We start from the raw sequence: 24,852 nt of genomic DNA, 5'->3' as shown, positions 1-24,852 counted from the left end.
AAAAGCAGCACATGAGATTACGCTCTCTACCTCTTGATCATGTAACGATGCTTTAGCCTAACGGGGATGTAGCTCAAATGGTAGAGCGCTCGCTTTGCATGCGAGAGGCATGGGGATCGATACCCCACATCTCCAATTTCCTTATCTTCACACCGTGCATCTCCAATCACCTCGCATCTATGGATTTACGTCATTATCCTTATCATGAGACATGCTTTATAGAACCAGATTAAAGAGGATGTAAGAACCATCGACATATTTGTTTATGAGAACACGATTGGAGAGCTTGAAGGTATTGCAAGCAGTAAATGAATTGGTTCGGGGATTTACACCACACATCATCTCCGATTGTGTTGTCGCTCAAATGGTAGAGCCCTCGCTTTGCATGAGAGACTATCCACATATTTGTTTATGACAGCACGATTCGAGAGCCTGAAGGTATTTGCAAGCAATAAAGGAGTTGGTATGGGGATTTACACCACACGTCTCCAATCGTGTTGTAACTGATACTGTAGATCCCTCGCTTTGCACTCGAGAGGAACGGGTATCGACACCCCGCAACTCCGGTTTCGTAACCACTACCTTGCATGTCTAACATGTAACATCACAATACATTAGTCCGTTTATGACTTTACGACTCTCCCTGCGTGAGAGGTATAGGGGATCGAAGCCCCGAATCTCCGATTCTTTTATGCGAATACCATGCGTCCCCACTCTCTTAGGATAAAGTCACCATCATTAAAGAGGAGTATCGCGACTACGTACTTGAAGTCAAATAGATGTGATGACACTTTTGTATTTTGTTAGATTTTAGAGAAAGGAATTGTACCCAAATGGGAGGATGGATAGTATTTGGAAGTTGGAAGTTTCGAGATTCAAGTTTCAGAGGGGATGTAGCTCAGATGGTAGAGCGCTCGCTTAGCATGCGAGAGGTACGGGGATCGATACCCCGCATCTCCAATTGTGTTATTTTGGTACCGTGCATCTCCACTCATTTTACACATTGTGGAACGATGGAATAAAGTATGCTCAAGCATTTTTTCACACATTTTGCTTTGCGGTATGCATTGCAACCACTACGTATCTCGGTATTTCTCGAGATCATAAAAGCAGCACATGAGATTACGCTCTCTACCTCTTGATCATGTAACGATGCTTTAGCCTAACGGGGATGTAGCTCAAATGGTAGAGCGCTCGCTTTGCATGCGAGAGGCATGGGGATCGATACCCCACATCTCCAATTTCCTTATCTTCACACCGTGCATCTCCAATCACCTCGCATCTATGGATTTACGTCATTATCCTTATCATGAGACATGCTTTATAGAACCAGATTAAAGAGGATGTAAGAACCATCGACATATTTGTTTATGACAACACGATTGGAGAGCTTGAAGGTATTGCAGGCAGTAAATGAATTGGTATGGGGATTTACACCACACATCATCTCCGATTGTGTTGTCGCTCAAATGGTAGAGCCCTCGCTTTGCATGAGAGACTATCCACATATTTGTTTATGACAGCACGATTCGAGAGCCTGAAGGTATTTGCAAGCAATAAATGAGTTGGTATGGGGATTTACACCACACGTCTCCAATCGTGTTGTAACTGAAACTGTAGATCCCTCGCTTTGCACTCGAGAGGAACGGGTATCGACACCCCGCAACTCCGGTTTCGTAACCACTACCTTGCATGTCTAACATGTAACATCACAATACATTAGTCCGTTTATGACTTTACGACTCTCCCTAGGTGAGAGGTATAGGGGATCGAAGCCCCGAATCTCCGATTCTTTTATGCGAAGACCATGCGTCTCCACTCTCTTAGGATAAAGTCACCATCATTAAAGAGGAGTATCGCGACTACGTACTTGAAGTCAAATAGATGTGATGACACTTTTGTATTTTGTTAGATTTTAGAGAAAGGCGTTGTACCCAAATGGGAGGGTGGATAGTATTTGGAAGTTGGAAGTTTCGAGTTTCAAGTTTCAGAGGGGATGTGGCTCATATGGTAGAGCGCTCGCTTAGCATGCGAGAGGTACGGGGATCGATACCCCGCATCTCCAATTGTGTTATTTTGGTACCGTGCATCTCCACTCATTTTACACATTGTCGAACGATGGAATAAAGTATGCTCAAGCATTTTTTCGCTCGCTTTGCTTTGCGGTATGCATTGCAACCACTACGTATCTCGGTATTTCTCGAGATCATAAAAGCAGCACATGAGATTACGCTCTCTACCTCTTTATCATGTAACGATGCTTTAGCCTAACGGGGATGTAGCTCAAATGGTAGAGCGCTCGCTTTGCATGCGAGAGGCATGGGGATCGATACCCCACATCTCCAATTTCCTTATCTTCACACCGTGCATCTCCAATCACCTCGCATCTATGGATTTACGTCATTATCCTTATCATGAGACATGCTTTATAGAACCAGATTAAAGAGGATGTAAGAACCATCGACATATTTGTTTATGACAACACGATTGGAGAGCTTGAAGGTATTGCAGGCAGTAAATGAATTGGTATGGGGATTTACACCACACATCATCTCCGATTGTGTTGTCGCTCAAATGGTAGAGCCCTCGCTTTGCATGAGAGACTATCCACATATTTGTTTATGACAGCACGATTCGAGAGCCTGAAGGTATTTGCAAGCAATAAATGAGTTGGTATGGGGATTTACACCACACGTCTCCAATCGTGTTGTAACTGAAACTGTAGATCCCTCGCTTTGCACTCGAGAGGAACGGGTATCGACACCCCGCAACTCCGGTTTCGTAACCACTACCTTGCATGTCTAACATGTAACATCACAATACATTAGTCCGTTTATGACTTTACGACTCTCCCTAGGTGAGAGGTATAGGGGATCGAAGCCCCGAATCTCCGATTCTTTTATGCGAAGACCATGCGTCTCCACTCTCTTAGGATAAAGTCACCATCATTAAAGAGGAGTATCGCGACTACGTACTTGAAGTCAAATAGATGTGATGACACTTTTGTATTTTGTTAGATTTTAGAGAAAGGCGTTGTACCCAAATGGGAGGGTGGATAGTATTTGGAAGTTGGAAGTTTCGAGTTTCAAGTTTCAGAGGGGATGTGGCTCATATGGTAGAGCGCTCGCTTAGCATGCGAGAGGTACGGGGATCGATACCCCGCATCTCCAATTGTGTTATTTTGGTACCGTGCATCTCCACTCATTTTACACATTGTCGAACGATGGAATAAAGTATGCTCAAGCATTTTTTCGCTCGCTTTGCTTTGCGGTATGCATTGCAACCACTACGTATCTCGGTATTTCTCGAGATCATAAAAGCAGCACATGAGATTACGCTCTCTACCTCTTTATCATGTAACGATGCTTTAGCCTAACGGGGATGTAGCTCAAATGGTAGAGCGCTCGCTTTGCATGCGAGAGGCATGGGGATCGATACCCCACATCTCCAATTTCCTTATCTTCACACCGTGCATCTCCAATCACCTCGCATCTATGGATTTACGTCATTATCCTTATCATGAGACATGCTTTATAGAACCAGATTAAAGAGGATGTAAGAACCATCGACATATTTGTTTATGACAACACGATTGGAGAGCTTGAAGGTATTGCAGGCAGTAAATGAATTGGTATGGGGATTTACACCACACATCATCTCCGATTGTGTTGTCGCTCAAATGGTAGAGCCCTCGCTTTGCATGAGAGACTATCCACATATTTGTTTATGACAGCACGATTCGAGAGCCTGAAGGTATTTGCAAGCAATAAATGAGTTGGTATGGGGATTTACACCACACGTCTCCAATCGTGTTGTAACTGAAACTGTAGATCCCTCGCTTTGCACTCGAGAGGAACGGGTATCGACACCCCGCAACTCCGGTTTCGTAACCACTACCTTGCATGTCTAACATGTAACATCACAATACATTAGTCCGTTTATGACTTTACGACTCTCCCTAGGTGAGAGGTATAGGGGATCGAAGCCCCGAATCTCCGATTCTTTTATGCGAAGACCATGCGTCTCCACTCTCTTAGGATAAAGTCACCATCATTAAAGAGGAGTATCGCGACTACGTACTTGAAGTCAAATAGATGTGATGACACTTTTGTATTTTGTTAGATTTTAGAGAAAGGCGTTGTACCCAAATGGGAGGGTGGATAGTATTTGGAAGTTGGAAGTTTCGAGTTTCAAGTTTCAGAGGGGATGTGGCTCATATGGTAGAGCGCTCGCTTAGCATGCGAGAGGTACGGGGATCGATACCCCGCATCTCCAATTGTGTTATTTTGGTACCGTGCATCTCCACTCATTTTACACATTGTCGAACGATGGAATAAAGTATGCTCAAGCATTTTTTCGCTCGCTTTGCTTTGCGGTATGCATTGCAACCACTACGTATCTCGGTATTTCTCGAGATCATAAAAGCAGCACATGAGATTACGCTCTCTACCTCTTTATCATGTAACGATGCTTTAGCCTAACGGGGATGTAGCTCAAATGGTAGAGCGCTCGCTTTGCATGCGAGAGGCATGGGGATCGATACCCCACATCTCCAATTTCCTTATCTTCACACCGTGCATCTCCAATCACCTCGCATCTATGGATTTACGTCATTATCCTTATCATGAGACATGCTTTATAGAACCAGATTAAAGAGGATGTAAGAACCATCGACATATTTGTTTATGACAACACGATTGGAGAGCTTGAAGGTATTGCAGGCAGTAAATGAATTGGTATGGGGATTTACACCACACATCATCTCCGATTGTGTTGTCGCTCAAATGGTAGAGCCCTCGCTTTGCATGAGAGACTATCCACATATTTGTTTATGACAGCACGATTCGAGAGCCTGAAGGTATTTGCAAGCAATAAATGAGTTGGTATGGGGATTTACACCACACGTCTCCAATCGTGTTGTAACTGAAACTGTAGATCCCTCGCTTTGCACTCGAGAGGAACGGGTATCGACACCCCGCAACTCCGGTTTCGTAACCACTACCTTGCATGTCTAACATGTAACATCACAATACATTAGTCCGTTTATGACTTTACGACTCTCCCTAGGTGAGAGGTATAGGGGATCGAAGCCCCGAATCTCCGATTCTTTTATGCGAAGACCATGCGTCTCCACTCTCTTAGGATAAAGTCACCATCATTAAAGAGGAGTATCGCGACTACGTACTTGAAGTCAAATAGATGTGATGACACTTTTGTATTTTGTTAGATTTTAGAGAAAGGCGTTGTACCCAAATGGGAGGGTGGATAGTATTTGGAAGTTGGAAGTTTCGAGTTTCAAGTTTCAGAGGGGATGTGGCTCATATGGTAGAGCGCTCGCTTAGCATGCGAGAGGTACGGGGATCGATACCCCGCATCTCCAATTGTGTTATTTTGGTACCGTGCATCTCCACTCATTTTACACATTGTCGAACGATGGAATAAAGTATGCTCAAGCATTTTTTCGCTCGCTTTGCTTTGCGGTATGCATTGCAACCACTACGTATCTCGGTATTTCTCGAGATCATAAAAGCAGCACATGAGATTACGCTCTCTACCTCTTTATCATGTAACGATGCTTTAGCCTAACGGGGATGTAGCTCAAATGGTAGAGCGCTCGCTTTGCATGCGAGAGGCATGGGGATCGATACCCCACATCTCCAATTTCCTTATCTTCACACCGTGCATCTCCAATCACCTCGCATCTATGGATTTACGTCATTATCCTTATCATGAGACATGCTTTATAGAACCAGATTAAAGAGGATGTAAGAACCATCGACATATTTGTTTATGACAACACGATTGGAGAGCTTGAAGGTATTGCAGGCAGTAAATGAATTGGTATGGGGATTTACACCACACATCATCTCCGATTGTGTTGTCGCTCAAATGGTAGAGCCCTCGCTTTGCATGAGAGACTATCCACATATTTGTTTATGACAGCACGATTCGAGAGCCTGAAGGTATTTGCAAGCAATAAATGAGTTGGTATGGGGATTTACACCACACGTCTCCAATCGTGTTGTAACTGAAACTGTAGATCCCTCGCTTTGCACTCGAGAGGAACGGGTATCGACACCCCGCAACTCCGGTTTCGTAACCACTACCTTGCATGTCTAACATGTAACATCACAATACATTAGTCCGTTTATGACTTTACGACTCTCCCTAGGTGAGAGGTATAGGGGATCGAAGCCCCGAATCTCCGATTCTTTTATGCGAAGACCATGCGTCTCCACTCTCTTAGGATAAAGTCACCATCATTAAAGAGGAGTATCGCGACTACGTACTTGAAGTCAAATAGATGTGATGACACTTTTGTATTTTGTTAGATTTTAGAGAAAGGCGTTGTACCCAAATGGGAGGGTGGATAGTATTTGGAAGTTGGAAGTTTCGAGTTTCAAGTTTCAGAGGGGATGTGGCTCATATGGTAGAGCGCTCGCTTAGCATGCGAGAGGTACGGGGATCGATACCCCGCATCTCCAATTGTGTTATTTTGGTACCGTGCATCTCCACTCATTTTACACATTGTCGAACGATGGAATAAAGTATGCTCAAGCATTTTTTCGCTCGCTTTGCTTTGCGGTATGCATTGCAACCACTACGTATCTCGGTATTTCTCGAGATCATAAAAGCAGCACATGAGATTACGCTCTCTACCTCTTTATCATGTAACGATGCTTTAGCCTAACGGGGATGTAGCTCAAATGGTAGAGCGCTCGCTTTGCATGCGAGAGGCATGGGGATCGATACCCCACATCTCCAATTTCCTTATCTTCACACCGTGCATCTCCAATCACCTCGCATCTATGGATTTACGTCATTATCCTTATCATGAGACATGCTTTATAGAACCAGATTAAAGAGGATGTAAGAACCATCGACATATTTGTTTATGACAACACGATTGGAGAGCTTGAAGGTATTGCAGGCAGTAAATGAATTGGTATGGGGATTTACACCACACATCATCTCCGATTGTGTTGTCGCTCAAATGGTAGAGCCCTCGCTTTGCATGAGAGACTATCCACATATTTGTTTATGACAGCACGATTCGAGAGCCTGAAGGTATTTGCAAGCAATAAATGAGTTGGTATGGGGATTTACACCACACGTCTCCAATCGTGTTGTAACTGAAACTGTAGATCCCTCGCTTTGCACTCGAGAGGAACGGGTATCGACACCCCGCAACTCCGGTTTCGTAACCACTACCTTGCATGTCTAACATGTAACATCACAATACATTAGTCCGTTTATGACTTTACGACTCTCCCTAGGTGAGAGGTATAGGGGATCGAAGCCCCGAATCTCCGATTCTTTTATGCGAAGACCATGCGTCTCCACTCTCTTAGGATAAAGTCACCATCATTAAAGAGGAGTATCGCGACTACGTACTTGAAGTCAAATAGATGTGATGACACTTTTGTATTTTGTTAGATTTTAGAGAAAGGCGTTGTACCCAAATGGGAGGGTGGATAGTATTTGGAAGTTGGAAGTTTCGAGTTTCAAGTTTCAGAGGGGATGTGGCTCATATGGTAGAGCGCTCGCTTAGCATGCGAGAGGTACGGGGATCGATACCCCGCATCTCCAATTGTGTTATTTTGGTACCGTGCATCTCCACTCATTTTACACATTGTCGAACGATGGAATAAAGTATGCTCAAGCATTTTTTCGCTCGCTTTGCTTTGCGGTATGCATTGCAACCACTACGTATCTCGGTATTTCTCGAGATCATAAAAGCAGCACATGAGATTACGCTCTCTACCTCTTTATCATGTAACGATGCTTTAGCCTAACGGGGATGTAGCTCAAATGGTAGAGCGCTCGCTTTGCATGCGAGAGGCATGGGGATCGATACCCCACATCTCCAATTTCCTTATCTTCACACCGTGCATCTCCAATCACCTCGCATCTATGGATTTACGTCATTATCCTTATCATGAGACATGCTTTATAGAACCAGATTAAAGAGGATGTAAGAACCATCGACATATTTGTTTATGACAACACGATTGGAGAGCTTGAAGGTATTGCAGGCAGTAAATGAATTGGTATGGGGATTTACACCACACATCATCTCCGATTGTGTTGTCGCTCAAATGGTAGAGCCCTCGCTTTGCATGAGAGACTATCCACATATTTGTTTATGACAGCACGATTCGAGAGCCTGAAGGTATTTGCAAGCAATAAATGAGTTGGTATGGGGATTTACACCACACGTCTCCAATCGTGTTGTAACTGAAACTGTAGATCCCTCGCTTTGCACTCGAGAGGAACGGGTATCGACACCCCGCAACTCCGGTTTCGTAACCACTACCTTGCATGTCTAACATGTAACATCACAATACATTAGTCCGTTTATGACTTTACGACTCTCCCTAGGTGAGAGGTATAGGGGATCGAAGCCCCGAATCTCCGATTCTTTTATGCGAAGACCATGCGTCTCCACTCTCTTAGGATAAAGTCACCATCATTAAAGAGGAGTATCGCGACTACGTACTTGAAGTCAAATAGATGTGATGACACTTTTGTATTTTGTTAGATTTTAGAGAAAGGCGTTGTACCCAAATGGGAGGGTGGATAGTATTTGGAAGTTGGAAGTTTCGAGTTTCAAGTTTCAGAGGGGATGTGGCTCATATGGTAGAGCGCTCGCTTAGCATGCGAGAGGTACGGGGATCGATACCCCGCATCTCCAATTGTGTTATTTTGGTACCGTGCATCTCCACTCATTTTACACATTGTCGAACGATGGAATAAAGTATGCTCAAGCATTTTTTCGCTCGCTTTGCTTTGCGGTATGCATTGCAACCACTACGTATCTCGGTATTTCTCGAGATCATAAAAGCAGCACATGAGATTACGCTCTCTACCTCTTTATCATGTAATGATGCTTTAGCCTAACGGGGATGTAGCTCAAATGGTAGAGCGCTCGCTTTGCATGCGAGAGGCATGGGGATCGATACCCCACATCTCCAATTTCCTTATCTTCACACCGTGCATCTCCAATCACCTCGCATCTATGGATTTACGTCATTATCCTTATCATGAGACATGCTTTATAGAACCAGATTAAAGAGGATGTAAGAACCATCGACATATTTGTTTATGACAACACGATTGGAGAGCTTGAAGGTATTGCAGGCAGTAAATGAATTGGTATGGGGATTTACACCACACATCATCTCCGATTGTGTTGTCGCTCAAATGGTAGAGCCCTCGCTTTGCATGAGAGACTATCCACATATTTGTTTATGACAGCACGATTCGAGAGCCTGAAGGTATTTGCAAGCAATAAATGAGTTGGTATGGGGATTTACACCACACGTCTCCAATCGTGTTGTAACTGAAACTGTAGATCCCTCGCTTTGCACTCGAGAGGAACGGGTATCGACACCCCGCAACTCCGGTTTCGTAACCACTACCTTGCATGTCTAACATGTAACATCACAATACATTAGTCCGTTTATGACTTTACGACTCTCCCTAGGTGAGAGGTATAGGGGATCGAAGCCCCGAATCTCCGATTCTTTTATGCGAAGACCATGCGTCTCCACTCTCTTAGGATAAAGTCACCATCATTAAAGAGGAGTATCGCGACTACGTACTTGAAGTCAAATAGATGTGATGACACTTTTGTATTTTGTTAGATTTTAGAGAAAGGCGTTGTACCCAAATGGGAGGGTGGATAGTATTTGGAAGTTGGAAGTTTCGAGTTTCAAGTTTCAGAGGGGATGTGGCTCATATGGTAGAGCGCTCGCTTAGCATGCGAGAGGTACGGGGATCGATACCCCGCATCTCCAATTGTGTTATTTTGGTACCGTGCATCTCCACTCATTTTACACATTGTCGAACGATGGAATAAAGTATGCTCAAGCATTTTTTCGCTCGCTTTGCTTTGCGGTATGCATTGCAACCACTACGTATCTCGGTATTTCTCGAGATCATAAAAGCAGCACATGAGATTACGCTCTCTACCTCTTTATCATGTAATGATGCTTTAGCCTAACGGGGATGTAGCTCAAATGGTAGAGCGCTCGCTTTGCATGCGAGAGGCATGGGGATCGATACCCCACATCTCCAATTTCCTTATCTTCACACCGTGCATCTCCAATCACCTCGCATCTATGGATTTACGTCATTATCCTTATCATGAGACATGCTTTATAGAACCAGATTAAAGAGGATGTAAGAACCATCGACATATTTGTTTATGACAACACGATTGGAGAGCTTGAAGGTATTGCAGGCAGTAAATGAATTGGTATGGGGATTTACACCACACATCATCTCCGATTGTGTTGTCGCTCAAATGGTAGAGCCCTCGCTTTGCATGAGAGACTATCCACATATTTGTTTATGACAGCACGATTCGAGAGCCTGAAGGTATTTGCAAGCAATAAATGAGTTGGTATGGGGATTTACACCACACGTCTCCAATCGTGTTGTAACTGAAACTGTAGATCCCTCGCTTTGCACTCGAGAGGAACGGGTATCGACACCCCGCAACTCCGGTTTCGTAACCACTACCTTGCATGTCTAACATGTAACATCACAATACATTAGTCCGTTTATGACTTTACGACTCTCCCTAGGTGAGAGGTATAGGGGATCGAAGCCCCGAATCTCCGATTCTTTTATGCGAATACCATGCGTCTCCACTCTCTTAGGATAAAGTCACCATCATTAAAGAGGAGTATCGCGACTACGTACTTGAAGTCAAATAGATGTGATGACACTTTTGTATTTTGTTAGATTTTAGAGAAAGGCATTGTACCCAAATGGGAGGGTGGATAGTATTTGGAAGTTGGAAGTTTCGAGTTTCAAGTTTCAGAGGGGATGTGGCTCAGATGGTAGAGCGCTCGCTTAGCATGCGAGAGGTACGGGGATCGATACCCCGCATCTCCAATTGTGTTATTTTGGTACCGTGCATCTCCACTCATTTTATACATTGTCCAACTGTCTCTCCTTTTGTCCATTCTGTTGTCTGATCGCCGCTTTGGCACCGCTCCTCATCCGGTTCTGTTGTCGTCTTTGTCGGCCAACCGTCATCATGCGTCAATTTGATTTCTTGGACATTTATTGTTGTCTTGGCTTTGTAATTTATTAGTCTTCGACTTCATCTTCAAAGGGGGGTCGGCTTTGTGGTCGCCAAAAGGTATTGTACGTTTTAGGGTTAATATTTATGATAATGATGATGATTGATGATGAAGATAGACATGGATTAATAGTGGAGATGATTAATGGTATGATGGTGAGAGAGAACATGAAGATGTTGACAAGCATTGATGGGTGGGGGGTGGTGCCTAGAATGGCTCCACCCCCCTCCCAAGGGGTTTCAACGTAAGGGAAGATAGAGAGAAAGAGAGATGACAAGAGAGAGAGAGAGAGAGAGAGAGAACTATTCCTTCATTCTTCATTCATTCCCCATAAGGGGTTAAATAGTTACAAAAGAGTAGATACACACGGGTGCAAGCCCCCTCGGACATTCACACCAATCACTCACTCACACCTCCTCGTATCCGTCCACATGCACACACGTTGTCGCGTTGCTATGCGCGTGCGTGGAGAAACGAGGCGGGACCACTGGGGTCTTGAACTGAAGAGCAGGTGATAGAAGGGGAAAGAGAAAGAGAGAGACGCCCGGTTGCGTATGAGCAAAGGAACACAGGGACACGACCCGTCAACGCAGAAGACATGAATGGACACAGAGACCGAGAGACACGAAAGTTTGTGTATTAACGAATAACAAATAAACAACAGAGCACGTGAGCGGTTACAACCGAACAGGCAGGCGAACAGATGCTGATGCCTGCTCGTCTGCGCACAAAAGGGGATAGGATGGAGGTGCTGCCAGAAGCACACGGGCGTTCCTCGAAGCAGCGCGAGCCTCCCGAAAACCTGCAGAGAAGCGTTCGGTTACGGTCCGACAGCACTTCGTCCTCCTCAATGCGCGATCCCTTCTCCCCGCGTCTCCCTCTCCTTTATAGCTTCAAGAAGGGAGCCGTCTCCCTCATTTACTTCCTACCTACCGAATCTAACTACCTAGGATATCCCTATGTACCTAATTCCCTATTATTTACATTAAAGGGCGCGCACGCGTGAAGAGCCGGTTCACGCGCTCTATGCACCGATTGCGCTAAGGGATGGTTTGCTTCATGACATCCACCCCCACCTAACCGCTCATCCACCGGTATGCGCCAAAATTGCGCTCTGGTTGGAGAAAACCGGTCCGAGTTCCAGTTCTTCGTCCATCGGTTCGTCCTCCATTTCAGACTGTTCGTCGTCGCTGTCCAAGCCTCTTAGATCCGGTTTGCCGTCGTGGCGCTTCTTGAACGCTTTGATCCGCTTCCTTGATACCGGTATCGCTATCCTCGTACCGTCGAGTTCCGCCAGGTGATACGTCCCGTTGTCGTTGGTGCTCGTTACCATGTAAGGCCCGAACCACCGCTTTGCAAACTTCCGTGTTGCTCGGTGCTGGTTGTCGAGGCTGCTGTCGTAGACTAGCACCCAGTCGCCTTCCTCGATTTTCTTTGGTCGGAGCCGGTGCGTTCGGTCGAACCGGGCTTTGTTCCTCATTCTCGCCGTCCGAAGTCTCTCCATCGCTTGTTCCACGTCCCCTGGCCTCCGCTCGAGCTGCCGTATACGCGCCGCTAGCAGTTCTTCCCGGCTCATCTCGTCTCTCCAGTCCACTGTCGCCCAAGAGGAGATCATCCGTTCCATCGGCATGATCGGCTTCTGTTCGAACATGAGCTTTGACGGCATGAACCCGATTACCGAACTGTGCGTTGTCCGGTCTGCCCACAAGGCATAAGGTAACAGTCGTGGTCAGTTCCCGACCTGGCCTCCGCATACCCGGACTAGCGCTTTGACGATCGGTCCGTGTCCGCGCTCCACCTTCCCGTTCGCCTCCGGATTGTACGATGTGGTGAGCGAGAGCTTGACCCCTAACCGGTCGAACAGCTCCTCGGCCTCTTCGGCGTCCAACTCCCCGCGGTCAACCACGATCTTCCCTACGCACTCGTACCGGCATATCACATCCTCGATCAGGAACCAACACACTGCCGCGGTCGTTTTGTTTTGTAGGGCTCGGCCTTCCACCTGGTTCGTCAGGTCCTCCTGGGCCAACACCAGATATCACATCTACCCTACGCCCATCGGCATCGTCACCAAATCTACCATCCATTTGAAGTGGATGGCCGGAGGGTATGTAGGGTGAAGCTCGTCCCGATGTCGGACTATGGAGTGTATCTGACAGCTCTCACAAGTCGTCACGAACCGATGTACGTCCCGGTACAGTCCCGACCACCAGTACTTCCCCTTTAGTTTCTCGAACGTGGCCCACGTTCCACGGTGTCCAGCCCAGGGGCTGTCGTGGTAGGCCTTCAGCAACTCCTCCTGTTCCTCCTTCATCGCCACTACTCGGAGCGGGATGCTGTTTCTCTTCTTCGGGTGCTTCCACAAGTATCCGTCCCGGAGAAAGAATCGGTACGCTTTCTTCCGGATCCGGTTGGCCTCATCCTTTGTCCATGACGCGTCCGACGTCATCGTCCTTAAGAATCCTCCAATCTGCAGCCACTCCCCATCGTACTTGCTCTCGTTAAAATCGTTAAGCGCTGGAGTGCTCCCCCCCTCGGTTGTTACGTAAGCCGCCTCGAAGAAGTCCACACCGACTTCCTCGTCCTCCGAAACCATGCCGCCCTCGTCGTCGAATCGTGCCCTCGAAAGCATGTCGGCCATGGCATTGTCTTTCCTAGAAATGTGTCGTATTTCCGGATCCAGGGACTTGATGTACACTATCCACCTGAGCATTGCCAGGTCCGGGGTTACGCATCCGGAAACCATGCCGAGAATCGGCAGGCAGTCCGTCTCGATAGTCACCTCTGTCCCGATCAGATAGTCTTTATCGGCCTTTACCGCCGAAACGATACCCCAGAGTTCGCGTTTAACCTGGGCGTATCCTCGCTGTCGCTCGCTGAGGACCTTCGCGCCGAACCGGATTGGGAACCGAATACCCTCCTCATCTTCTTGGTTGACGACCCATCCGATCCCGGTCGGACTTGTATCTACCGTTATGTAGATGGGAGTGCCTTTCTCGTAGACAGCCTTCCAGAGTGTCAGAGCTGCAGCAAGAGCCTCCTTCATCTTTCGGACCGACTCCGTATGCTCGACTCGCCACTCGAATTTTCGCCCCTTTTTCAGCAACCCGTATAGCGGCTCGGCAACGTGGGTGTAGTGTGGGATCCATATGTGGTAGAACGCGCATGCTCCCAAGAATCTCCGTACCTCCGTGACCGAGTTAGAGTCAGGCTTCATTGCGGAGATGGCTTCCACCTTAGTCGGAAACGGTTTCCGGCCATACGGTTCGCATAGATGTCCGACGACCATGATCTCTGATTGCCCGAAGGACGATTTCTCCCCGGAGAAGGTGAGCCTCACGTCCTCTAGCCTCTGCAGCACCCTCTCGCAGTCGTCAATGTGTGTCGCCACGAATTTCCGGCATCCGTCCGGTCCGATCGTTTCGTCCTTGTCTTCCACCGGACATCCCTTGATCGGGATATCGTCCAAGAATGGCATGGTGATGTCCGGGATACAATCCCTCAGCACGTTGTTCATCGCATTCACCATGTGGGCCACTGAGTTCGTCCCTCCTTGTGGCAGGGTACACATCCGCACTAGGCCGAGAGGAGTCCACATCGTCGTAATGTCTCTGCTCTCTACGGCTAGTTGGAACTGATCGTACCCCGAGTACAGATCACCGATCGAGTAGATCGACCTTCCGACGAAGGCCTCCACGAACTCGTCTATCGTTGGTCCGATTCCTGCGTTCCGAATGGTCACTCTGTTGACCGGTTGCAGGTCTTGAATGAAGCGCAACGTCCCGTTCTTCTTCGGTACGGTAAACCACCGGTTCGAGTACGGGGCACTTGACGGTTCGAGGATGCCCATATCGACTTTCTGCCTCAACAGCTCCATCAGCTCCGGGATGTGAGCTCTCGGTACCGGAATTGGTTTGAGATTCCATGGCACATGCGGTACCGTGAATATCACCATCGGCTTTACGACTGTCGGGTCTATGCACCCGATCTCTCCCGGTGAGAATGCGAAGGCTTTCCCGTACCTTCCGAGCATTCTTCGAAACCGGTCTTCTTCCGCTGGTAGTAGGAACCCGCCCCCACCGATTTTGAGCTCCCGTAGCGTTCTGTCGGTGAAGGCGTGTCCTATGCAGGCCGGATCTCGTAAACTAGGGTCCGACGCGACCCCCTTGATTCGCAACTCGCTGCCCTCCGGTAAGGGTGCCGCGACTGGCCTTACCTTCCGGTCCACAGTCTTGTACTTCATGTTAACCTGTGCCGTCCGATCCGACTCGAGCCCTCGACTGAACTCCGCGATGACTTCGTGCATCTCTTCTGAACAAACCGGTATCATCCGGTCCTCTTTAAGGCCCTCTCCGACCACCTCTCGCAGTATTCCCAAGGTATCGTCGAAGGAGACCGCCTCCACGGCTCCGTTTATTTCCTCGTTGGGCCCGAGAACTCCGCACGCCCGAAGTCGCTCCTCCGCCCTTGTCTTTTCTCGGCCAACGACGCCAACTATCGTACACCCTCCATTGTCGGAGAAACAAAACTTCCTACTTATGGTACAAGGTTTCTTCGGTTTCGCCTCTATCGTACATTTGTGGGGTTTTCCCAGAGTGTCCGGACTGTCGCGGCCCCACGCCTTGATAGCCCTCTCTAAAAATCCTCTCGGTTCTCACCACCGAGGGACTCACGGTTTCGCTCGTGGTTCGGTCGCACCGTCAGGAACTGGACCGAATGACGCTCGTCCTGACTCTTGACCCTCGCGTAAGCCAACCCGTTGTCCAGTACCTTGGTCTCCATCCGCGCTGCCGTAATGTACGGTTCTCCCAGTATGACTGGGTGCGAGGACGTCTCCTGCACAAAGAAGTGCTGATCTATCTCGACGTCGCCGATCTTGACTCACACGTTTGGGCAGGCCCCGTGTAGTTCCTCGGTGGCGCGCGTCGCCGCCCGTATCTTCCACCCGTGCTTGGTGTTGATCGGCCATTTCCCCTTCTTGTAGAAATCCATGGACATCAGGTTTATTTCCGAACCGTGGTCCACCAACGCCACCACCGGTTCCTGAACATCTCCGATCTTCACCGGGGTTTCCGTGGTCGCTCGGGCCCAGTGTGGCCTCGAGTAGTGGCTCTCCGCCCACTCGTCTTCCAGCGCCATGTCCTCTATGTGCGTCGTCCGCACCTCCACCGGCCTTTCCAGCTCTGTCTCTGTCGACAGCCTCTTCCGCTTCACCAAGTCTACGATGGAGTCGTGGAACTCCTTCTTGGCGATTCTGAGCACCTCCCGCAACGACAGTTCCACCTTGCTGTCGAGGATTCGTTCTTCCAGGACCTTTCGTAGGTCCGTGGTCCTTTCGATCTCCGTGCCCAACCGGTATCCGCCCTTCTTGTGGTTATCCCGGGCACTGGTCTCACCGGCCTCATTCTGTTTCGACCTGAATCAGGTTTCGTATCTCTATGAGGGTCCGGCCCCTCCGGTTTTACCTACCCGTTTGTCTTCAACCAGAGCCTCGTAGTTCTGGCAAGTTGCTTCGACGAAACCCGTCTTTTCTTCGATCGGGTCACTCCACCCGGTTACCTCCTAGACCCGCCTCTCCGTGCGGTCCACCTCGTCTTTCTTTAGTCGGGCACCGGCGAGGCCTTCCAGCACCGTCGGCCAGAACCCGGCTTTGTTTTCCTTCCGGGCCTCGCTGCCTCCGACCCGAATACTAGCTGACGTTGAGTAGTGGACGGTCTCCGCGTGTCGGGCCACCGCCTCTTCCATTAGCCTTTTCATTCCTCCTCGCCCGTCGTTTCGGTTCAGGGCCCTCCGGGTATCGCTGGCGTGCACCCGACCTTCCCACAGGTACACTATCCGGCTTCTCAAAGCCTCCGCAAACTCCCCACAGTCTTTCTGGATGTGGCCGACCTCGTCGCACCACATGCACCTATTTCCTGCCGGAGGCCGTCGGTCACGAGCCTGATCACCGTCTTCCCTCCGAGCCTGGGCGATCTGGAGATCCTTTACCGCCTGTGTCAACTGTTAAGAGTCTATTACTAATCAATAGACCAAATCAAGTAAAAAGGAAGAAAATAGATTGGATAGAAGAACCCGTTCCACCCGACCACCCCCGAGCTATGATCTAGACATAGCCAACCTACCACCGACGTCCCATACTGCCGGATATTAGGATGACTAATACCTTGGAAGAGATAAACACGATCGTCGAGACGAAAGCCTAGCCCGCACCACCGGTGTCTACGACAGCAGCCTTCCGACGTGATGATCCCTATGAGGGTAGCTAAGCCTCATATTTATACCTTTTCCTAGGCCCCTTGAATAGATGTGGCTTTCTAAAAGGCTCTCTATTCATTGGTTGTCTAAATCATGATAGTGCATGCACATATCATTCATTCTATCCAATCATTAGTCCCCTTTTTAATAATAGTGAACATACCCTTCACTAATGTAAATATTAGTGACCTACCCTCACCAACGTTATGTGTACATAACATACTCCCCTACTTCAAAAGATTGCACTCTTGCAATATAAAGTGAGGAAATTGTGCCTTAAGCGAATGCTCGCGTTCCCATGTGGCATCATCAATAGGTTTATCCATCCATTTGATCTTGAATAGCCGAATCTCTTTAGAACGTAAACGTTTAGTACGAGAATCAAGAATTCGTTCAGGAACATGAGGTTTGTAAGAAAAATCCTCTAATGTTACAAGATCTTGGATTGTGATGGTGTTATCACCAGAGCCTAAAAATGGTTTTAGACGACTGACGTGAAAAACAAGATGAATACCAACGTTACGAGGTAAGGCAAGGTGATAAGCAGATGACCCAACTCGCTTAAGGATTTCAAATGGGCCACAATATCGTGGGGCTAACTTAGCGCACTTGCCCGTAGATAATGACGTAGAATCAGTCGGGACACGCAAAAAAACTTTTTGACCAATAGTAAATGCACGAGGACGTCTATCCTGATCAGCATAAAATTGAGCACGATCTTGAGCTGTCTTGACATTTTCTTTGGCAATATGCAACATTTGGTTCATGTCTTGCAAAAAATTGCGTGTACTGTCTAATGTATCACGATGAATCGTGACATCAACTGGGGCACGTGGCTGAAAATCATACATCAACATAAAAGGACTATATCCAGTAGATGTATGTTTAGAGCTATTATAGGCAAATTCTAAGATAGGAAGGTATTGCTCCCACTTAGAAGGGGTTTTTGCTACATAAGCTCGAAGCATGTCCTCAATAATTTGATTAACTCGTTCAGTTTGTCCATCAGACTGAGGATGATCTGCGGAACTCATGCTCAACGTAGTTTCTAGTTTCTTAAAGACCTGAGTCCAAAAGTCACTAGTAAACTTGGAATCTCGATCACTAACAATATCCATCGGTAATCCATAAAAACGAAATAACTCATCAACAAATTGATAAGCCAACTGTTGAGCGGTTACCGTGGTTTTTGTAGGAATAAATCTAGCTAATTTTGTTAGCCTGTCAACGACAACCCATATGGCATCATGACCCCTCTGTGTACGAGGTAAACTAACAATAAAATCCATCGAGATACTTTCCCATTTATTGTTGGGAATATCTAAGGGATGTAAAAGACCAACAGCTTTAAGTCGTTCCGACTTATTAATCTGACATTGTAAGCATTGAGTTACGTATTTATGCACGTCAGAGCGCATCTTAGGCCAGAAAAAAGTACACGAGATGAGAACGAGTGTGCGTTGTATTCCAGGATGACCAGCAAATGGTGCATCATGACATTCATGAAAAAATTTCTGTTTAACATTTGGTAAATCTGGAACACAGACCTTTCCACTACGGTAGAGCAAACCGTTTGTAATGTGAAAGGTCGCCTTCGAGGGTAGGGTGCTAGTATCGGCATCTAAACCAGATTCGGCTTTCGTCCAGTATTTTGAGAAATAACTGTCATCAAGGTATTTCCCTCGAAGGTGATCTAAAAGATCAGATTTTATTTCCGTGAAGCTAAGCATGTTAACTTCTTTAATGCGACTAAGAGCATCAGCAACGGTGTTCATAGAACCCTTGCGATAGCGTATGGAAAAATCAAAATCTTGCATAAGGTCAGCCCAACGGCCTTTACGACCAACAAGATCGGGCTGGTCACAAAAATACTTTAATGATTGATGGTCTGTTGTAACCACAAATTTATTTCCATAGAGATAGTGCCTCCATGTTTTAAGTGCATGTATCACTGCAAACAACTCTTTCTCTTGAACCGAATACCGAGATTGAGCAGCATCAAGCTTCTTACTTTCAAAAGCAATAGGGTGACCACCTTGATAAAGAACTGCACCAATAGCATAATCACTAGCATCGGTTTCAATTGAGAAAGGCTTAGAAGGGTCTGGTAATAGAAGAGTGGGAGCCTGACACACATGCTACTTGAGTGTCTCAAATGATTTGTCAAGTTGTTCATTCCATGAAATTGGTTTGACAGACTTACGTGGATGACCTTTTAAAAGGTCAGTTAATGGCGTAGTCAATTTGGAATAGTTACGAATTGATTTTCGTAAAAATCCAACAAACCCTAAGAATGATCTAAGTTCACGAATATTACGAGGAATGGGCCAAAGTTTAACCTTTTCAATACGAGAAAGTTCAATTTCAATGCCATTTTCTGTAATTAAATGACCTAGGTACACAATAGATTTTTGGAAGAAGTCACATTTTGAATGTTTTGCATAGAAAGAGTTGTCACACAACTTTCGCAAAACAAATCGAACATGTTGAACATGATCTTGCAAGGTACGGCTATATATCAAAATATCATCCAAGAAGACGACAACAAAATCACCGAGTTGATCTCGGAAAACATCATTCATCGCTTGTTGGAATGTGGCTGGAGCATTAGTCAACCCAAACGGCATGACTAAAAACTCATAATGGCCATAGCGCGTACGAAAAGCGGTTTTAGGAATATCATCCTCGGCGATGCGAATCTGATGATAACCAGTTCGTAAGTCAATTTTCGTAAAATATCGAGCCCCGTGCAAACGATCAATCAAATCATCGGCACGAGGTAATGGATATGCATTCTTAATTGTCATTTTATTCAAACGGCGATAATTGATACACATTCGCCACGAACCTTCCTTCTTCTTGACTAATAGAACTGGCGCACCCCAAGGTGATTTACTATACCTAATGTGGCCCATACTCAAGTATTCCTTAAGTTGTTTAGCGATCTCATCCTCTTCTAATCGACTAAGTCGGTAAGGTGGAATGCTCACAGGAGCAGCCCTAGGGATGAGTTCAATTTGATGGTCCACATTACGTTTAGGTGGTAAAGTAAGCGGTAATTCAGTAGGAAACACATCTTGAAAATCCTCTAAAATAGAGTCGAGTAATCGTTGCTCAAAATGTGGTAATTGTGTGGCGTCAATATTAAAATAATAAAATTGAACCGCAGGATCAATTACACACGAATAAATTAATGAACTAGAATACTCACTTAAAGATTTAGAAGACACAAGTGAATGAGAAGGAAGTTTGGAACATTGAATAAAATGTTTACAATTATTAAGTTCAAATGTGATTGAGTGATTAACCCAATCAATGGACAAAGAAGGGTTTTTATTAAAAAACCAAGGATATCCTAAAATGACATCTGCGGATTGTAATTTCATAACATGAAAGTCAAGCTTCTCCAAATAAGTATCTATTTGAATTGGCAGTTGACAAACAATGCCACTGATGTATTGAACGTTTCCATTTGCCATGTGAACTTGATAGATATGATCACTTGCGTTTATGTGGAGCTCCATTTGCTGCACAAAGTGATCATTAAGAAAATTGTGAGAACTACCGGAATCAAACAAGAAATGTGCTTGTGTTCCATTGATATATCCGACTGCTCGGAGTAAATCATTAGGTCCAAGTAAATGTGAAGGAAAAGTGCATTCACATAAACTTAAGTGATTGGTATGAACTTCAACAATATCAAAAGACTCACCTGTGTGACTCGTAGATTTGTCTTGAGGAGGGGTGTTCATTGACTTCCTCTCAAGACGACGACAGGTATCCTTTGTGTGGCCCCGCTTCTTGCAATATGCACAGAAGAGGTTCGGTTTCTTTGAGTCGCGGTCAAGAGTGTCACTGGATTGCTTACGTTTCCCAATGAACTTGACATTCGGAGTTTTGGCGAACTCAGGTTTATTGTGGTCTTTCTTGGAAGTCCTATGGTATCGCAGCACAATGTTGACGGCTTCCTCGAAAGTTGTGGGGTCCTTGTCATGGACAATCCAATGATAATCCCCATTGGGAATACCATTCAAAAAACAAGCGACAAACCATTTCTCACCCGTAAGTCCCGATTTTTGGATCTGGGTCCGTGCGTGATGCACATAATCCTCGAGAGAGGTAAATGGCTTACTAGACAATGTGAGCAAGTGTTGCGCTTGTTCGGTTTGAGAAGGTGGCTGCAAGAATTGTTTCTTAAAAACATCAACGAAACCTTCCCAAGTTGTGGGTAAGTTTTTTGCGGTCCTTAGGCCACGCCACCAAGCAGCAGCTCGGCCACCTAACTCACGACCGACATAACCAATTTTTATTGCATCGGGCTTGGGATGAAGCTCAAAGTGAGACTCCCAACGACCAAGCCAAGTGCTAATAGCCTCCTCGGTTCTTTCTTTCTTATCTCCCTTGAAAGGCGTGACTACGAAGGAAGGTTCACCTTCTTTCTTGGACTCAATAGTTAATTCTTGGAATTTCTTTTCCAATGCCATATTGGCCTTTCTCATTTCGGCCAATTGATTCAAGGTAGTAGTGAGCAATTGCTCAATAGTGATCTCAGCTTGTGTGCGAGATGCGGATTGGGGTTGAGAGGTCTCATTTGGAGAGATCGTTCCAACCGCGTTCAAAACTTGTTCCATGATGCACGTTGTGGGTATGCAATAAAATAAGGAGGTTCAGAAAATACACAAGCAAAATGAATGCTTGAAATTTTGATTGAAAGAACTTTATCCAAGAAAGTATCTCATGTCTTTACCCCTCTAGACATATGAGATGTGATTCGAGATCCGATAACTATGGTAACACTATGGTGTTTTAAAAACCATGGGGGAAAACATAGCTAAGATGTATTTCTCGGATCTCTATCTTGAGTAATCATGGCGGCTCCCCGAGGCTCAACCATGGTTCTTACATCAATGAAATTTCCTAGATAGCCTTATATTAATGCCAACCCATCATGTATTATATGGTCGAGAAAGTGTATTACGTGAAAAAACAAGTGCACTCACAAGTAATATTCTAGTCTTGCGAGCAATAAGCAAACGTGATGATAAAATGATAAAATAAGGCACTACTCATAAGAGTTAAGTAGTGATGAAAACAAGGGTAAAAAAAAAAGAACCCATGTGTTACCTACGAAAAAAACAATGTCACAAATAAATGGGAAGTGCAAGGTATGCACATATACATCCCAATATGATTGTTATAACTTGCACAATTGTGACATAAGCCACAAATTGATACAAGTGATGACGGTGTTGTGCGCAAAGATGTAATACTCAAATCCATGAGTAAAACATCAATAAGGGAACTCATATGGTTTTACTCGTTTTCTAAGGCTTGATGATAAGAGTTAAACCTAGATGACCCGTTGAAAAAAAATCGTTCAACAAGCCACTCCATACGAAAAAAATAGTCTACACGTAAAGGTTACATTAAAAATAAAACATGTAAATACTTTATACATGAAAAGGAAGTGGAAAAAGGAGAGTTAATTGTGGGCGGGTAAATAATAATTACTAGAAAATCATATAAGTGAAACAATACTTATGAAATTAAGATTTAATTAGAATAATCAACAATTAGGTGTATGGAATCAAACATGCCCTAAGATACGAAACCCTAGGGTAGTTGACATGCACCTCCTCAAGACCACCACATATCCCTAGAATCGGCCAAGTAATGGCTAATTAAAGAGGAAAGTGGCATAGGTAAGTGACATATACCTCGTCAAGGCCACATCATCCCTTAGAATCGGCCAATTGATGGCTAATTAAAAAGGAAAGTGGCATATGTAAGCTACATATACCTTGTCAAGGCCACAACATCCCATAGAATCGGCCAATTGATGGCTTAATAGAGAGTAGAGTGGCATAGGTAGGCAACATACACCTCGTCAAGGCCACATCATCCCTTAGAATCGGCCAAGTGATGGCTCAATAGAGAGGAAGAGTGGTATACTCAACATCATATGCAAAACGGCCATGAGATAAGCGTGTGCGATTAGAGCAAACACGCTCGACCCAATGCACAAGAATAATTATTATCGTAAGAGTTCAAGAGAGGAGAGAGTGGGATATATATCGCAATATGCAAAAGGCCATGAGTTGAGCGTGTGCGATTAGTGCAAACACGCTCGGCCCGATGCATAATAATAAGTAAAATCGTAGCGTAGTAGGAGGTAGAAAGAAAGAGAATAAAACGTAATACCAATTTGATTCGACCATAAAGAACGCATAATAGAAAAAGAGAAGAGATCAAAAAAGAAGAATACCGGGTTTAGAGTGTTGTTTTGATCCTGAGAAGATCATGACGAGCCTTGTTAGCTCCCCCTCGCTCACACGCAAAAAACATCAAAACAACAAAAAAATTGTTAGTAAAAGCTCTGATACCACTGTTAAGAGTCTATTACTAATCAATAGACCAAATCAAGTAAAAAGGAAGAAAATAGATTGGATAGAAGAACCCGTTCCACCCGACCACCCCCGAGCTATGATCTAGACATAGCCAACCTACCACCGACGTCCCATACCGCCGGATATTAGGATGACTAATACCTTGGAAGAGATAAACACGATCGTCGAGACGAAAGCCTAGCCCGCACCACCGGTGTCTACGACAGCAGCCTTCCGACGTGATGATCCCTATGAGGGTAGCTAAGCCTCATATTTATACCTTTTCCTAGGCCCCTTGAATAGATGTGCCTTTTTAAAAGGCTCTCTATTCATTGGTTGTCTAAATCATGATAGTGCATGCACATATCATTCATTCTATCCAATCATTAGTCCCCTTTTTAATAATAGTGAACATACCCTTCACTAATGTAAATATTAGTGACCTACCCTCACCAACGTTATGTGTACATAACATCAACTCCTCCAAAGCTATTCCCCCGGACGAGCCTCTGACCACGCCGGTCGAAGCCGAACCGGTTTCGAGCCATTCCCAGGTCTCTTCCCTTCGCGCCTGCGGTATCAGTTCGAGCTTTCTTGCTGCGATAGGACCCGCCCCGGTCGCCCCTGTATCAGCCCACTCCCATCGTTTGTCAAAACAGCCGCATACTCTTTTTACCGCGGCCCAGTCGGCCATCAGCCCGTCTTTGGTTTCCAGTAAGGAGCCCACTTGCTCCCAATCCCGTGCGTCAACCGATTTGACAAACAGTAAGACACGACTTGTGTCCAGAACGGTCCGATCAAGCGCCGAAAGGCGCGCAAAGCGTTCCTCAAACTCCCGGAGGAGTACCGACGCATTTCTTCCTTTGTTGGGGGACTCCACCCACTCCATGAAGCCCCGCTTCGAAAGTCGAAACGCGTCATCCAGCCCGTATTTCTCCAGGAGCCGTCCTTCGAACTCCTCCCAGGTCCGGCTCTCCGCCCGGACCTCAAGCACCTCCACATGGATGCCCGGCATTGCCACTCGAGGGAATCCGGCAAGACGCCTCTCTTCCGGAATATCCCTCATCAACATCTCCGCCCGGTAGGACGCCAAATAACTCGTGGCATCCTTTCCA

The 24,852-nt window shown here is 46.0% G+C and overlaps 20 non-coding genes across 20 annotated transcripts; all 20 read left to right on the top strand.

Annotated features, from left to right (window-relative positions):
* The first annotated feature begins 62 nt into the window (after nucleotides 1–62).
* On the top strand, nucleotides 63–135 carry TRNAA-UGC (transfer RNA alanine (anticodon UGC)). Its single transcript has one exon. It is a non-coding gene; the product is annotated as a tRNA-Ala (tRNA).
* Nucleotides 136–887: 752 nt separating this feature from the next.
* On the top strand, nucleotides 888–960 carry TRNAA-AGC (transfer RNA alanine (anticodon AGC)). The gene has a single exon. It is a non-coding gene; the product is annotated as a tRNA-Ala (tRNA).
* Nucleotides 961–1,167: 207 nt separating this feature from the next.
* On the top strand, nucleotides 1,168–1,240 carry TRNAA-UGC (transfer RNA alanine (anticodon UGC)). Its single transcript has one exon. It is a non-coding gene; the product is annotated as a tRNA-Ala (tRNA).
* Nucleotides 1,241–1,992: 752 nt separating this feature from the next.
* TRNAA-AGC (transfer RNA alanine (anticodon AGC)) lies at nucleotides 1,993–2,065 on the top strand. The gene has a single exon. It is a non-coding gene; the product is annotated as a tRNA-Ala (tRNA).
* A 207-nt stretch (nucleotides 2,066–2,272) lies between these two features.
* TRNAA-UGC (transfer RNA alanine (anticodon UGC)) lies at nucleotides 2,273–2,345 on the top strand. Its single transcript has one exon. It is a non-coding gene; the product is annotated as a tRNA-Ala (tRNA).
* Nucleotides 2,346–3,097: 752 nt separating this feature from the next.
* TRNAA-AGC (transfer RNA alanine (anticodon AGC)) lies at nucleotides 3,098–3,170 on the top strand. The gene has a single exon. It is a non-coding gene; the product is annotated as a tRNA-Ala (tRNA).
* A 207-nt stretch (nucleotides 3,171–3,377) lies between these two features.
* TRNAA-UGC (transfer RNA alanine (anticodon UGC)) lies at nucleotides 3,378–3,450 on the top strand. Its single transcript has one exon. It is a non-coding gene; the product is annotated as a tRNA-Ala (tRNA).
* A 752-nt stretch (nucleotides 3,451–4,202) lies between these two features.
* On the top strand, nucleotides 4,203–4,275 carry TRNAA-AGC (transfer RNA alanine (anticodon AGC)). Its single transcript has one exon. It is a non-coding gene; the product is annotated as a tRNA-Ala (tRNA).
* A 207-nt stretch (nucleotides 4,276–4,482) lies between these two features.
* On the top strand, nucleotides 4,483–4,555 carry TRNAA-UGC (transfer RNA alanine (anticodon UGC)). The gene has a single exon. It is a non-coding gene; the product is annotated as a tRNA-Ala (tRNA).
* Nucleotides 4,556–5,307: 752 nt separating this feature from the next.
* On the top strand, nucleotides 5,308–5,380 carry TRNAA-AGC (transfer RNA alanine (anticodon AGC)). The gene has a single exon. It is a non-coding gene; the product is annotated as a tRNA-Ala (tRNA).
* A 207-nt stretch (nucleotides 5,381–5,587) lies between these two features.
* TRNAA-UGC (transfer RNA alanine (anticodon UGC)) lies at nucleotides 5,588–5,660 on the top strand. Its single transcript has one exon. It is a non-coding gene; the product is annotated as a tRNA-Ala (tRNA).
* A 752-nt stretch (nucleotides 5,661–6,412) lies between these two features.
* On the top strand, nucleotides 6,413–6,485 carry TRNAA-AGC (transfer RNA alanine (anticodon AGC)). The gene has a single exon. It is a non-coding gene; the product is annotated as a tRNA-Ala (tRNA).
* Nucleotides 6,486–6,692: 207 nt separating this feature from the next.
* TRNAA-UGC (transfer RNA alanine (anticodon UGC)) lies at nucleotides 6,693–6,765 on the top strand. The gene has a single exon. It is a non-coding gene; the product is annotated as a tRNA-Ala (tRNA).
* Nucleotides 6,766–7,517: 752 nt separating this feature from the next.
* TRNAA-AGC (transfer RNA alanine (anticodon AGC)) lies at nucleotides 7,518–7,590 on the top strand. Its single transcript has one exon. It is a non-coding gene; the product is annotated as a tRNA-Ala (tRNA).
* A 207-nt stretch (nucleotides 7,591–7,797) lies between these two features.
* TRNAA-UGC (transfer RNA alanine (anticodon UGC)) lies at nucleotides 7,798–7,870 on the top strand. Its single transcript has one exon. It is a non-coding gene; the product is annotated as a tRNA-Ala (tRNA).
* A 752-nt stretch (nucleotides 7,871–8,622) lies between these two features.
* On the top strand, nucleotides 8,623–8,695 carry TRNAA-AGC (transfer RNA alanine (anticodon AGC)). Its single transcript has one exon. It is a non-coding gene; the product is annotated as a tRNA-Ala (tRNA).
* A 207-nt stretch (nucleotides 8,696–8,902) lies between these two features.
* On the top strand, nucleotides 8,903–8,975 carry TRNAA-UGC (transfer RNA alanine (anticodon UGC)). The gene has a single exon. It is a non-coding gene; the product is annotated as a tRNA-Ala (tRNA).
* A 752-nt stretch (nucleotides 8,976–9,727) lies between these two features.
* Nucleotides 9,728–9,800, top strand: TRNAA-AGC (transfer RNA alanine (anticodon AGC)). The gene has a single exon. It is a non-coding gene; the product is annotated as a tRNA-Ala (tRNA).
* Nucleotides 9,801–10,007: 207 nt separating this feature from the next.
* TRNAA-UGC (transfer RNA alanine (anticodon UGC)) lies at nucleotides 10,008–10,080 on the top strand. The gene has a single exon. It is a non-coding gene; the product is annotated as a tRNA-Ala (tRNA).
* Nucleotides 10,081–10,832: 752 nt separating this feature from the next.
* On the top strand, nucleotides 10,833–10,905 carry TRNAA-AGC (transfer RNA alanine (anticodon AGC)). The gene has a single exon. It is a non-coding gene; the product is annotated as a tRNA-Ala (tRNA).
* Nucleotides 10,906–24,852: the final 13,947 nt, after the last annotated feature.

This window comes from Azolla caroliniana, unplaced genomic scaffold (genome assembly GCF_043228905.1).
Source record: "Azolla caroliniana isolate FFs.n. ecotype wild unplaced genomic scaffold, voAzoCaro1.0.p SCAF_11, whole genome shotgun sequence".
In the NCBI taxonomy this organism is placed as follows: Eukaryota; Viridiplantae; Streptophyta; class Polypodiopsida; order Salviniales; family Salviniaceae; genus Azolla; species Azolla caroliniana.
This window is presented reverse-complemented; position numbering and strand designations above follow the sequence as displayed.